General features: G+C 50.6%; 1 protein-coding gene across 7 annotated transcripts in view; it reads left to right on the top strand.

The window, feature by feature from the left end:
* The first annotated feature begins 2,483 nt into the window (after positions 1-2,483).
* Trerf1 (transcriptional regulating factor 1) overlaps positions 2,484-12,532 on the top strand; it is a 221,557-nt gene continuing 211,508 nt past the window's right edge. For all 7 annotated transcript variants that reach the window (XM_028766645.1, XM_028766643.1, XM_028766646.1 and 4 more), the window contains exons 1-2: positions 2,484-2,555; positions 2,979-3,064. The gene's annotated coding sequence lies outside the window, so the exon portion shown is untranslated. The remainder of the gene's footprint in view (positions 2,556-2,978; positions 3,065-12,532) is intronic.

Raw genomic sequence — 12,532 nt, 5'->3', positions numbered from 1 at the left:
CTAAAAGGGGGGTGGGGTTGCTTAAGAACTTGCTTTATTCTGAGAGCAGTCGGGAGGGACTTGCAGGCGGAAAGCTGGGGTGTGGAACACTAGTGTCTTGGGAAGGGCCGCAGTCCTGATGGAAGCAGAGGATTGGGAAGGTGAGCAAGCCATGCTCCTGTTCGCTGTCCTCGGCTCTTAGTCGTAAGGACCCGTGCACCGGCCAGAGGTTCACTGAGAGAAAACAGACCCGAGCCCCTTTCTGTTTCTTTCAGAGGGTCTCCCTGGTTCAGGTGTTTTAGAATTTATAGGATTATATGAGAGGGCTTTCCAGTGCTGAAGATGGAGAACCGTTACCCCTCCAAACACACCCACCCACCCACGCACGCGCGCACACACACGCGCGTATACACACCACCTCCGCGGCTTTTGGCAGCAGCCTCTTCAACCCATGACCTCATGCTTTAAGCTTCCATATAGTCTCTCTCCCGCCCTGTCCACACCCGGAGCTCACTCAAGTGGGGGTGGGGTGGGTCGGGGACAGTGGCTTATCTCGCGCCAGATTTGGGAAGAAAAGGGCACAACGATTCCTCCACACCGGGGAGGGAAAGGATGGTGTAACTTTTCCTCGTGGGAAAAAAAACGAAAAAGAAAATACTCGTTGTCCCACAGATCTTCCAGCACCGAAGTCTAGATCTCCGCGCGGGGTGGCTGGTTTAGTTAAACTATCTGTGGTGCACGTTTCCCCAGACCAAAAAAGAAGTACGGAGATGGCTGGAGATGCTGGGATGTTGCCCTAAGGTCGTGGCACCTGGACTGATCTGCAGTCTTGGGACGAGGTCTTGTTCGGGTCTTTTCCCATTTCCGAGGCCAGCGCCCCCCGAGGGGGGGGGGTTCGAACCCTTGGCTAGCCTGCCAGCCGGCGCCCTGCCCCCTTGCTCGCAGCTGCTCTCCGTTTGGGTGCAGCGGTTTTCCCCCGCAGAGCAGGAGGAGGAGACAAGCCCAAGGAGGGGGAGCGACTCCAGGGCTCGGGTTTCTGCAACCAATGCCGAGCAGCCCCGGGCGGCCCCCCGGCGGCGGGCCCTCCTCCCCGGCACCACGTTCCACAGTCATGGCGCACGGCGAGGGGCGGACGCAGGGCCGCACCCGCGCCCCCTCCTCTCCTCCCTCCCTCCCTCCTGCCCGCCTCTCTCCTAGGCAACCTCCCTCCCAGACCCAGCGGAGATGGAGACCTCTCCCCGCCCCCAAGGGGCAGAGGATGGAGGCGCGAGCTTCTCCAGAACCCGCAGATCCCTTCCTGGGAGCACCCCCAGGCCCTAGAAAGACCGGGGGATGCGGTGGTGGTGGTGGTGAGGGTTCGAGGCACAATCCTTTCCTGCAGCCCGCCTGGATCTCGGCATCTTTGCAAATCCTTAAATAAATAAACAACAACAACAAAACAAAAAAATCTCCCAGCCCGAGTCGTTAGATTCGCAACGCGCCTTTTACAATAACCGCGACTGCGACGCAGGAAGCAATCCTGCAACGGGTCCGGAGTGGGAAGGCGGCAGCTTCCCGGCCACCAAGCTGCTCTCCCACCCCTCCCACTCCAAGGGGGCCTCGAGTCCCCCACCCCCTCCTCGGATCCGAGTCCCTGCTGCACTCCGGGGACTGACAGGTCCTCGGCTCGTGGTCCCATCCTCTTGCGTTCAGAGACTCGCCAGCTTACAAAAGGTGCAAGCTCACGCACACACAACGCGGAGCGCGGAAAAAAAAAAAAAAGTCGTCGGTGCACCGGCTGGGGAAAGGCTGCGAACAATGCACCGGGCGGCCCGCGCCTGCCGGAGCGCGGCGCCCCGGGGGACAGGGGCGCGGGCGGGGGCCGCGGCGGAGAACCCGCCGCGCTGGACACCTTACTTCCTGCTTCCCCGCCCGCCGCCAGCCCCAGCTCTGCGGAGGGATATCTCTCCCCTCCTCTGTCCCTCTCCCTCCCTTTACCCGCCTGTCTGCCCCCCTTTTCTGACCCCCCCTCCACCCCGCCTTTCTCCTTTTGCAAGAAAATAATTTGACAGTCGATTTGCTGACAGGGGAGGAATTTGCATCCTGGATTAAAAAAAAAAAAAAGGCCGAGAGGAGCTTAGGAACGGTTGCTAGGGGTGGGTGATGGGTGAAAAGGGGTGGGTTGGGGTGCTGGGGAGCGGATCCGGAGGGCTCGGGGAGGGGGCCATGCAAAAAGGTAAGGCCAGGTTAGCGCTGCTCGGCCCTGAGTGGGCTGCGGCCGGGGGAGGGGCGAGAGATACATATGTATTTCTGTCTCCCCAGCACACCCCCTTCCCTCTAAGCGATGGCTGAGAGGCGGTGCATGCAGATGGGGAGTAAGTTTCCTGGAGGGGAGGAGGGTGGGTGCACGCGCGCAGCCCGGCGCTGCAAATTTCCACCGGGGAGGGAGAGAGGGGCTGGATGCGGAGAGTTTGGAGTTGGAGGGCAAGGAAGGGGAGCAGGGCCTGGGGGAGGAGGGGAAAGAAGGGTGCTGGTGGTGCTGTATCTGGGAGTAAGTTTCCAAGAACGAGAGAGCCTGCACGCTTGCTTGCTAGCTAGTAAGTTTCTGGCCGGGGAGGGCGCGTGAGGAGGAGAGGGGGGGGTGTGCATGTATATAGAAGGGGGGAGGGGGGAGCAGATTTCCTGCGGGGTGGTTGAATACATATGGAGAGGAGATTTCCTGGAGGGAGGGTTGAGGCGTAGACCGGACCGAGTAAGTTTCTTGCTGGGGTGGTGGCCGAAGGTGGTGAGTTGGTGCTTTGGAAAACCCTGAGCTTCCCACCCGGGACTTGGGGGGGAGGGGGCCGTGCTGTGGGAGGGAGGGGCGAGGGGCCAGGTTCCCTGCTTGGGGAGAGGGGCTTGCATCTGGGGAGTATGTTTCCTGGCGGAGCGATATTTGTTTACAGGCTGAGGGCAGTACTGTAAATGAGTAGCTGCGAGAAGGCGGCTGACATAAATTAATATTGAAATTATTCCATCAGCTCGGCTCGCCCCCCATCTCACCCCCCCAAGTGGAGATTGGTCGCCTTGTCGGATTGCCCAGGCACTTGTTGCCGAAACAGCCAAGGTAGGCGAAAAGCTTATTAAGTTTCATTAAAAAAAAAAAAAATAGTTGGGAGGAGGGATGCTCCGTAAGAAGATGGGGGTGGAGTGTGGAGGGAAGCCTGCGGGGGACACAGAAAGACAAGTCTCCCGCGGCCTCTACTTTCAGTACGTTAGCAGGGCCTTTTCCCTGCTTGCCTTCTTCTCTGTTCCCTCTCGGGGGCTCATAGCATCCCAGCAAAGGGGGAGGGGTGAGGTGGGCGGTGTAACTGGCAAACCCCGGCTTCAAGGGTGTCGGTGGTGGGTTTGAAATTGAAGGTTGGTATATTATAAAGCCTCCATTCTTCCAGCCAAGAAACCGCAGGACCCTAGGGATGTGTCTTTTGGGGTTTTTGACATGGTGCATATGTGTATATATGTGGGTCTGCGGGCGCTGTGGGGGCTGGGTAGTCCCCAGAAGTAAGTGTGGCCACCCAGGTGGGAGAAGTGTGTAAGCAGGCGAACTTGCCTCTTCACTCCCCAACTTCAGTCCGGGAGTCTGGGAAGTTGCTGCTAGTGGGCTGAAGAAGCAGAAATCACAAAGCCAACCACCACCGTTTTACCCACGGAGGGAGGCTGACCGCACCTGGCAGGCAGCCCCTGGCCAGCACCTGGCTGGAGCTTGCGTGCCTGCCATCCTTGGGTTAAAGAAGAAAATGCTTTTGGGTTCCCGGCAGGTTAGGGTCAGCTTGCTGTCAAAGTCCTCAGACAAATGTTGCTTTGGTAAGTGAAGTGTTTGTGTTCTAGTTAGTGCTGGATCTTTCGTGGTTCTGGACTGTCTTGTGAAGTGTGTGGAAGTCGTGCTTAGTGATGACCAGCTGAGGCATGGCCCGAGACAGCAGAGCATGCCTGGGGGAAGCAGTTCGCCTTGGCCTTTTCCTTAGGCAGCAGAGGTGTTCGCTCTTTCTTTCTTTCTTTCTTTCTTTCTTTCTTTCTTCCTTTCTTTCTTAGAAAGGAGTTTTAAGTTGTCCCAGGCGGTGACAATCTTCTGCACCACTGGCACTTTTTCACGCAAGGAGTTCTGTGGGGAAGTGTGCCGTGTGGCTCAGTTGGAGGAGATGCTAGAGGACCCAGCACTTAGCTAGTTAAACCAGCAGTCTTTGCCTCTCCTTGCTTGCTTTCTTGGCGCTCAGCCTACTGGGTTCTGCAGATACTTTTACTTTGATGGGTGCTGGGGTGGGGAGTTGAACTTGGCCAGGATAATTTGAGCACCAGGGTGTCTGGCCAGGAACTGGTTAGTAAGGTTAAGGCATAACCAACTAACACTGGGGTTAACTAAAGTCGGTTAAGCTTTTCCTAGTTCTGTAGACAGGTTTTGAGTCAAGAAAGGGAAAATTGGTTAAAACAAAAAACAAAAAAAACCCCTCTATGTTACTGATAAGCAGTTCATTTTGTCTTCTGTCCTTCCTCCCATCAGATTTTAGGATCGAGGGTTTGATATTTGGCAGTTTGAGAGTTGAGTTAGAATTGTTAGTGCTACCTATCACATGTTCCCAACTAGGCATTAGCTAAACAAATTAGCTGGTATCTTTAACTGGGCGAGTAGCTGAGCCTGATTGGGTGTACGCACTGGGAGAGTAAATAAGAATCTCTCATGTGTGTTTATTCCAGGGTGGAATTATTTACATGTCTAACCTGGGAGCCAAGAATAGTGGTTCAGTTTTTTTTTTCCCCTCTTAACATTTATGAGATTTATTTTATTGTCTTGCTTTGGCCATTAATCAAGCCACAGTAACCGCCCCCAAACCCCCGCCGCCATTCAGTGTTCTCGTGGTAATAAAGGTTTGAAGGTCCAAGAATCATAATTCATTCTTTTTTAAAAATATTGTGACAATTGTCAGGAATTGATTTACAAGAATTGATAGTCGTGAGTGACACACCCCTTTGGGCCCCGCCCTTTTGGGCAAGTCCATTTTCGCCAACTGATTGTTTAGAAACCAGCCTGACATGGTGGTGGTGGGGAGGGGGATGGGAGGGAGGGAGGGAGGGAAGGGGCCTTTGCCTATAAGGCACAGAGAAGATTAATTTTGTAGGTTCCAGAGTGAATGTGGGTCTTTTCACAGCTTGGTAAGCAGGCATCCACGTAGCAGGCATGTGCTAATATCAGAGAATTTACACAAGCTTGCTGTGAAAGAGTCAGTCTGTGAGCTGTGCAGAAAGTACTCTGTTAACCGGCCTGGGCCTGTGGTTTTTGTTGAGTTCAGAGTATAAATTATAAAGGTGAGAGGGGACAGGGCCTGTTCTGTGCCTCGTATATAAAAATGGGCAGGCACAAAAACAAAGCTTGTTTAGAATTTTCTCTTTCTTCTTTGATGTATAGGTTGATTGTAAGAACACAAAGTATTGGGTTTTTTTTTCCCCTTGATGGGGTGGGGTAGTGCGTAGAAGACCTTGCAGTGAGGCTGATGGGGTGGGAAGTGCTAGCACTGTTTATATTTAGTAGTTGGTTGGAGTTTGTGGACATTGGTAACATGACAGGCAGGACTTCTAAGGTGACTGTATGCTTAAGGCAGGCCAAGGTGTCTCTGAAAATCGACAGGGTACCAATTTCTAGCCGTTCCTGCATATATGGGGGTTATTATTAGTTATTTTTAAAAGGATAGATCTTTGGGTTTCAGCTTTATTCCAGACTCATGTGGAGTGCGGGCCCAGAGCTCTTGACACTGTCTTCCTGGGCCAACGGCCAAATTGCTTCATGGACTCGGGGCGAGTTGATTAACTTCTGTTTTTTGTCTTCTCATGGAGAAATGGATTTGTACGTTGGCATTCCACAAGGCTCTTGAGCGGCCTGGCAACCGTGCCAACATGTAAAAAGCCATTACCTAGGAGAGCCTGCCGCCGCTGTAGACCCGTTCATTCATTTATGTCTTACCGATTTAAAAAAAAAATTTTTTTTAATTGTGTCTATGTGCTTAAGTCTGCATGTGGGTGTGTGCACATGTGAGTGCAGATGCCTGCGGAGGAGGCCAGAGGCGTGGGGTCCCCTGGAGCTGCAGTTACAGGCAGTGGTGACCCTCCTCATCGGGGCTCACTGGGGACTGGAACTCCAGTTGTCTGGAAGGAGCAGTGAGTGTCCTTCACTGCTGAGCCACCTCTCCAACCCTGTTGTAGATATAGTAAAAAAAGAAAAATCCTAATTATACGTGCTACTGGAGAGTGAGCTTGTACTTTCAGGCACCCAAAATAATTTCAGTTCATCTTCGAAGTTTCCTCTCCAGCCAGCTGGCTGGATGAGCTAATGCTTAGTCAAGCCTGAGGTTGATTAAGCAGTTGTTCCCAGGCAGCAGGTAGTTTTGGGGAGGAGAAGGGGACCCCCAAAGCTCACTGTGGCCTTGCCTGATGAACTGTGAAGTCACGTGTGGGCTATTGCGGTTTATCCGAGTATTGTTAGGGTCCTTACTGACGGTGTATGGTCACTTCCGGGAGCTGTACTGCCACCCCGGGCTTTTCGGGAGAAAGCTCTATTGACTTTCGATATTGACCCAGAAAATTAATTGATCCAGACAGGTGCTCCAGACCCCAGGCTGCGTTAAGAGGTTGCTCCGGAGTAACACAACCCCTGCCCAGTTCTGAACTCACAAACTGTGTGGCTGAAGAGGGAAGGGGGGCGAAGTCCTCGGAGATCTTGTGGGAAGGCTACAATCTTCAAGGATCTTGTGGGTTAACCGTATTTCTAGATTTTCATATTGGAGGGTAACTGGTGAGGTTAAAATACAGTTGAGATTTTTCTCTCTATCCCCACCCCTCCCGGGAAGGGACTAAAACCAGCCCGATTGCAGTTACTGGTATGTTTATCAGGGTGCCATGGGCGTGGGTGCGTACGTGCGTACGTGCATGTATACGTGCGTGTCTGCCTCCCTGGCTGCCGCTCACCCGCGAGCTCGCGATAAACAAGTCAGGAGTCAGCCAGTGTTACCTATGTCTCTTCCTTAGGTGCCCTGCCAAGGTGCCTTGCTCTGGCCTTCTTCACTTTAAGTTTTGAAACAGAATTTCTCACTGAGTCTGGAGCTCATTAGTTCAGTGGATGGCCAGTGAACCCCAGGAACCCATCCTTCTGTCTCTGCCTCTTGTGCTGGGATTATAGCTGCCCGCCACCATGTTGTTTCATTGCTTGGGCGTTGGAGATCTGAACTCGGGTCCTTCTGTCTATGCAGTTTACCCACTGAGCCATCCCCCGGGGCTGTAATTTTTAGTAACTATTAAAGTCTTTCTAGGTGAATTGTTCCATGATTCTTTTAGAAAATCTCTTCTGAGTTAAAGGACAGACACAACCACCAAAACCCGCTCTGTGATGTTTTCTAAGAATTTTAAATTCTCAGAGTAGCTGCTTACAGGAATTCGGGCTGAGGAAATGGATATTTGGGTTGTTTGTTTGTTTGTTTGTTTGTTTCCTCTTAGAGGACAATAAGCTAGGAGTGGTGTAGGACGTGCTGGGCTACTGGGCTACTGACACTGAAAATACTTTTGGAGGAAGACGAGAAGGAAAAATAAAACTTTGGGTCTAAATGGCTGTGAAAATTTTGGGCTCACATAATGTGGTGTTATTAATTATTTTAATGACTGACTTGAGAAGCCCTGTTTTTCATTCTCACACTTAGCAGTTACTTGTTTTTAGAATTATTTTATTTATTTATTTGTCTATTTATTTTTATGCGCGTAAGCCTTTTTGTCTTGTATGTCTGTGTAGCTTGTGCATGCTCAGTGCCCTCAGTGGCCACAAGAGGGCATTGGATCCCCTAGAACCAGAGTTATGAGGGGGTTGTGAGTCACCGCGTGGGTGCTGGAATTGAACCTGGGTCCTCTGCAAGAGGGACCAGGGCTCTTAACAGCTGAGCCATTGTTCCAGCCCCAGTTAGCTTACTCTGTGTTGAGACATGTTATTTGCCAGCCACAATAAGGGACTGGGAATCTTGGCGATTCTAAGAAATGATTCTCTCTCTGGCTGCCACAGATGGACATGGGCAGAGATGGATGCTGCAAACTGTGATATAGCTTCTTGTGAAGTAGGGACCAGGCAGAAGACTTAATGCAGCCTCCTTGAGGAGCAGGGTGGGAGAAAACAGAGTGGCCATGTAAAGGAGAGTCTGTGTGGCCAGCTTTAGATCTGTAGGAAGCTAGGGGAGGACACAGATAAGGGGGAGGGAGAAAGGGCGACCTTGGACGGTCATTTGGAACCCTGTGGGCCTTGGAAAGGGTTGGAATTCCATCTCTTATTTTTAGTGCTAAACCTAAATAACTCTACACATGCCAGACAAGCGCTGTACCGCTGAGCTACACCTCCAGCCCCGCCCTTTCCCTTCCCTTTCCTTCCCTCCCCTCCCTTCCCTTTCTTCCTTCTACCCTCCCTTCCTTCCTTCCCTCCTTCTTTCTTTCTGCCAGTTGTTAAAAGAGATTCTAATTGTGTGTGTGTGTGTGTGTGTGTGTGTGTGACTAGACAGTCTGTGTAGACTATGACTGGTCTTGAACTCATTGCATACCCCAGGCTGGCCTTGAACTAGTTTCGATCTTCTTGCTTTAGCCTCTGTGTAGCTGGGATTACAAGGTCTATAGCCCTGGACCCTGCTTAAATATTTGGATCTTTTGAAATTACATTTAAATTGTACGTGTGTGCATGTGCACCTGTGTTTCTCTCCTTCCACAGTTTCTCCTGGGAATTGAACTCAGGTTGTTGGGCTTGGCTTCAACTGCCTTTTTGTACTAATCCTTGGCCACCCAAGGATTTGTATTTCTTTTGCAGCGTACTGAGTGGGAAGTGGTATAACCTAACTCACAGTTCAAGGAGCTTGACATTTGAAGGAAAATGGAGATTGGTTGTTGTGGAGGTGGGGGGTGGGCACAGTAAAGAAGCAGTTGGAGTCTGTGAAATAAGGAGATGACCAGGGTGTCTGGGGAGGGACAGGTGGGTGTGGGATGGAGGTTGGAGACAGAGCGGGCTGAGTAACAGTTTGGCTTTGGTAGGGTAGACAGGGTATGGGGTGATTCTAAAGTTTCTGGTCAGTGCACTTGGAGAGATGGTGTCCTGTTAGCTGAAGTAGGGGGAGGCTGGGAATCGAGGCTCACAGTTAAGATACTTCCAGTCAAGCACCAGTAGGTTGGAAGTGGCCGGTACACATAAAATGGATATGTTAGGTCTGTAGTCTGATGTTGTAGCCAGTGTCAAAGGAAGTGGGCGGCCAGGCGAGAAATAAAAGAGCACAAAAGCCCTATCAGGTGGCTAAATCCAGGAGACTCCTTGAATGGGTTGTATGGAGTGTGTGTGTGTGTGTGTGTGTGTGTGTATGCACGTGTGATGCTCATGAAAGGTCAGTGTGATGGTTGAGAGGGACCACATCGTGGGATGACAAACCAGACGAGAACTGACTTCCTCAAATTGTTCTTTGACATCTACACATGACGGCAGGAGCTCATCTCTCCTCTTCCCCATCCACCCCCACTACACACACACACACACACACACACACACACACATGCACACACACTCACACACTCACACACACACTCACACACACATTCACACACTCTCACACACATACACATATGCACACACATTTGTATACACTCACACACACACATTCACACACACACTCACACACTCACACACATTTACTCACACACACACTCACATACTCACACACACTCTCACACACACTCACACATACATTCACACACTCACACTCACACACACATACACACTCACACACACTCACACACACCCCCCATCTGATGGGAGCGATCAGTGGAGAGGGCTGATTGATTTCAAGAAATGGACTGGATCAACTGAGAGAAGCTCGCTCTCCAGCAGGTCTGAGGGGGAGGATCTGGCTTTTGCAGCAGGGAGTGGTGTCTCCTCCATCCTGTACTGAGGGTACAGCTAGAGTGAAGGTGTGGGTGGCCAGACAGGAACTCCATGGTGCTACAATACACTGCTCCCCTCTCCTCTACCCCAGGCTGAGGCTGCATTGTCCTTGGGAAGGGTCCAGGCTCAGAGCTTTGGCCAGATACTCCAAGGGTTAAAACTGCATCAGAAATTACACTGCATTTTTTTTTTTTCTGATCATTTGACCGCATTACTGAGCAGCATAGAGAAAGAACAGATTACTTTTGCTTAAGGAAAACAGTCTTCATTTCTTTTGGGCTTTCCGTTTGATTTATTATCCAGCTATGACTAGAAAAAGACCTTAGCCCTGTTCAAGAGGTGAGGCATGGTGCTATATGTTTTGAACGGGAAGCTTAAAAACAAAAACAAACACAAGCCATACTGAATATTTGGTAAAATGCTTGCAGGGCATGCTTGAAGCCCTGGGTTCAGTCCTTACCACTGTATCAGCCAGGTGAGGTGGTACACACACCTCAAATCCTAGCCAGGGAAGTAGAGGCAGGAGGACCCAAAGTCCAAGGTTCTTTTCTTCTGCATAAGGAGTTTGAGGCCAGTCTGAGATGCACAAAACCCTGCGTCCATAGGTGCCTCTCATCTGTTCTGCCATTCACAAAAGTATCGAATTATCGGATGCTGTGACCTCCACAAGGCCTTGACTGTGGGGTTTATGTGGCAGGTGCGTGGGTGAGGAGGGAGTTCAAAGATCTGAGGTCCAGTTGTGCTCCCAGCTGTTTCTCATCTCTAACAGGAGGACGACAACATCTGTCTCTTCCCCTCCTACAGTTTTGTACGGTGGGCTCAGACAAGGTCTGGAAAGTATGGACTTGGGGGAGGGGGGAGAAGAGGATTCCCGTGCAGAAGGCAGGGAGGTGGCCTGTTCTGCAGCTCCATCTTCAGTGTTGGATGTGAAACCTGAAACTCTTCCCTTAGTTCTCAGAACCTCCTCCCACTCTTGCTCCTTCTCTGAAGTCGCTTTTGGTTTGGGGTTTTGTCACCATCCTTTTTAAGACTGCTCTCAATGGCCCCAAGTTGGGCATCAGAAATGCTGGCTGACGAAAGCCAATCAAGACAGATTCAAACCCTGACTCTGTAGGCAGAATGTGAGATTGTTTATCCAAAGGAACAAGCAAGGTTTGGTTTGTTCCTCAAAGAACCTTGTGAATCAGGTGCAGGGGGACCTTGAACTTACTCAGAAAGGCTGGCTGTGGTTCCAGCTAAGCATATATCAGTATTTACATTTATTTATTTATTTATTTATTTATTTATTTATTTATTTAGTGTGTGTGTGTGTGTGTGTGTGTGTGTGTGTGTACATGTGCATGTGCAAGTCACGCATACCTGTGCAGGTCTGAAGACAAATTGTAGGACTTGCTTCTCTTCTTCTATCACGTAGGTCCCAGAGAGGACAGAACTCTCTGAGCTTGGCAGAAGACTCCTTCACCTGCTGAGCCATCTTTCTGGCTCTCGGTGTCTTAGCTGTTTGGATTCAGTCATGTTAGCGCCACAAGGCTGAATCTAGCATAAAGCAGGCCTTCCGCCTTGCCACATATACTGGAGAGTCATTTCCAGTTTTAAAAATCAGTCCTGCACACGTGGAATTCTGTTGCCCACCTTCGAGAGTGAGGCTCGAGTTATTTATTTTAAAATTATTTTCATGATGAGAAACTTTAACCACACCCAGAATAGGAGATGGGACTACACTGATCTCACTGTCTCGAATTGCCGGAGAGATTTTGTCACACCATGGACGAAGCGTCTTCCTGTATTTATGTGGGAAATGCATGTTTGAAACAGCAGGGCGTGGTTTGACGTGCCTAGAGAGGGAGATGCGTGATGAAGCCTGATAGCTCATGAGGACGTGCACGCCACGCTGACGGAAAGTTCCCAGGATTTTGAAGTTCTGTATGTTCTTTGGCTTGTCTTATTGGCATCTCCCAATGACAGTGGAGAATGCTTAGATTCTCAATAGCCGAAGATAGCTGCACATGATAATCCAAACCTGTAACTCCAGAATAAAGGAAAAGGGAAGAGGGATTGAGAGCCACACGTGTAGCTGGCAACCACTGCTCACTTTGATGCCAGACCGTGAATGGCCTGTGCCCTTCGAGTCTCACCGTCAGAGTTGTGTGTCATTCAGTAAGAATGGAGTGCCAACACAGGGTCAAGGAAGCTGAGAGGGTGGTGTGGGTGTTAAGGGCTTACAGTACCAGTGACCCTAGTCCTCCAAAGATTTAAGCACGTGTGAACAGCTTGTATTCATCTATTTGTTTTTTATGTGTATGGGTGTTTGCCCATGTGTACGTCTGTGGACCACATGCAGTCAGTGCCCCCTTGGAGGGCAGAGGAAGGTATTGGATCCCCTAGAACAGGAGTTACAGATGATTGTGAGCTGCCATGTGGGTGCTGGGAATTGAACTTAGGTCCTCTGCAAGAGCAGCCATTGAGCTTAACCACTGAGCCACCTTTCCAGCCTCACCCCCACCCCCCAACGGAATGTTTCGTTTTTTGAAACTCAAGACTGGCTGGTTCTGTTATTCTGGATCACACAGCTTTTGAGGTTTAGGCCAAAACTTGAGA

This window comes from Grammomys surdaster, unplaced genomic scaffold, assembly GCF_004785775.1.
Source record: "Grammomys surdaster isolate TR1022 unplaced genomic scaffold, NIH_TR_1.0 169, whole genome shotgun sequence".
Classification (NCBI taxonomy): domain Eukaryota; kingdom Metazoa; phylum Chordata; class Mammalia; order Rodentia; family Muridae; genus Grammomys; species Grammomys surdaster.
This window is presented reverse-complemented; position numbering and strand designations above follow the sequence as displayed.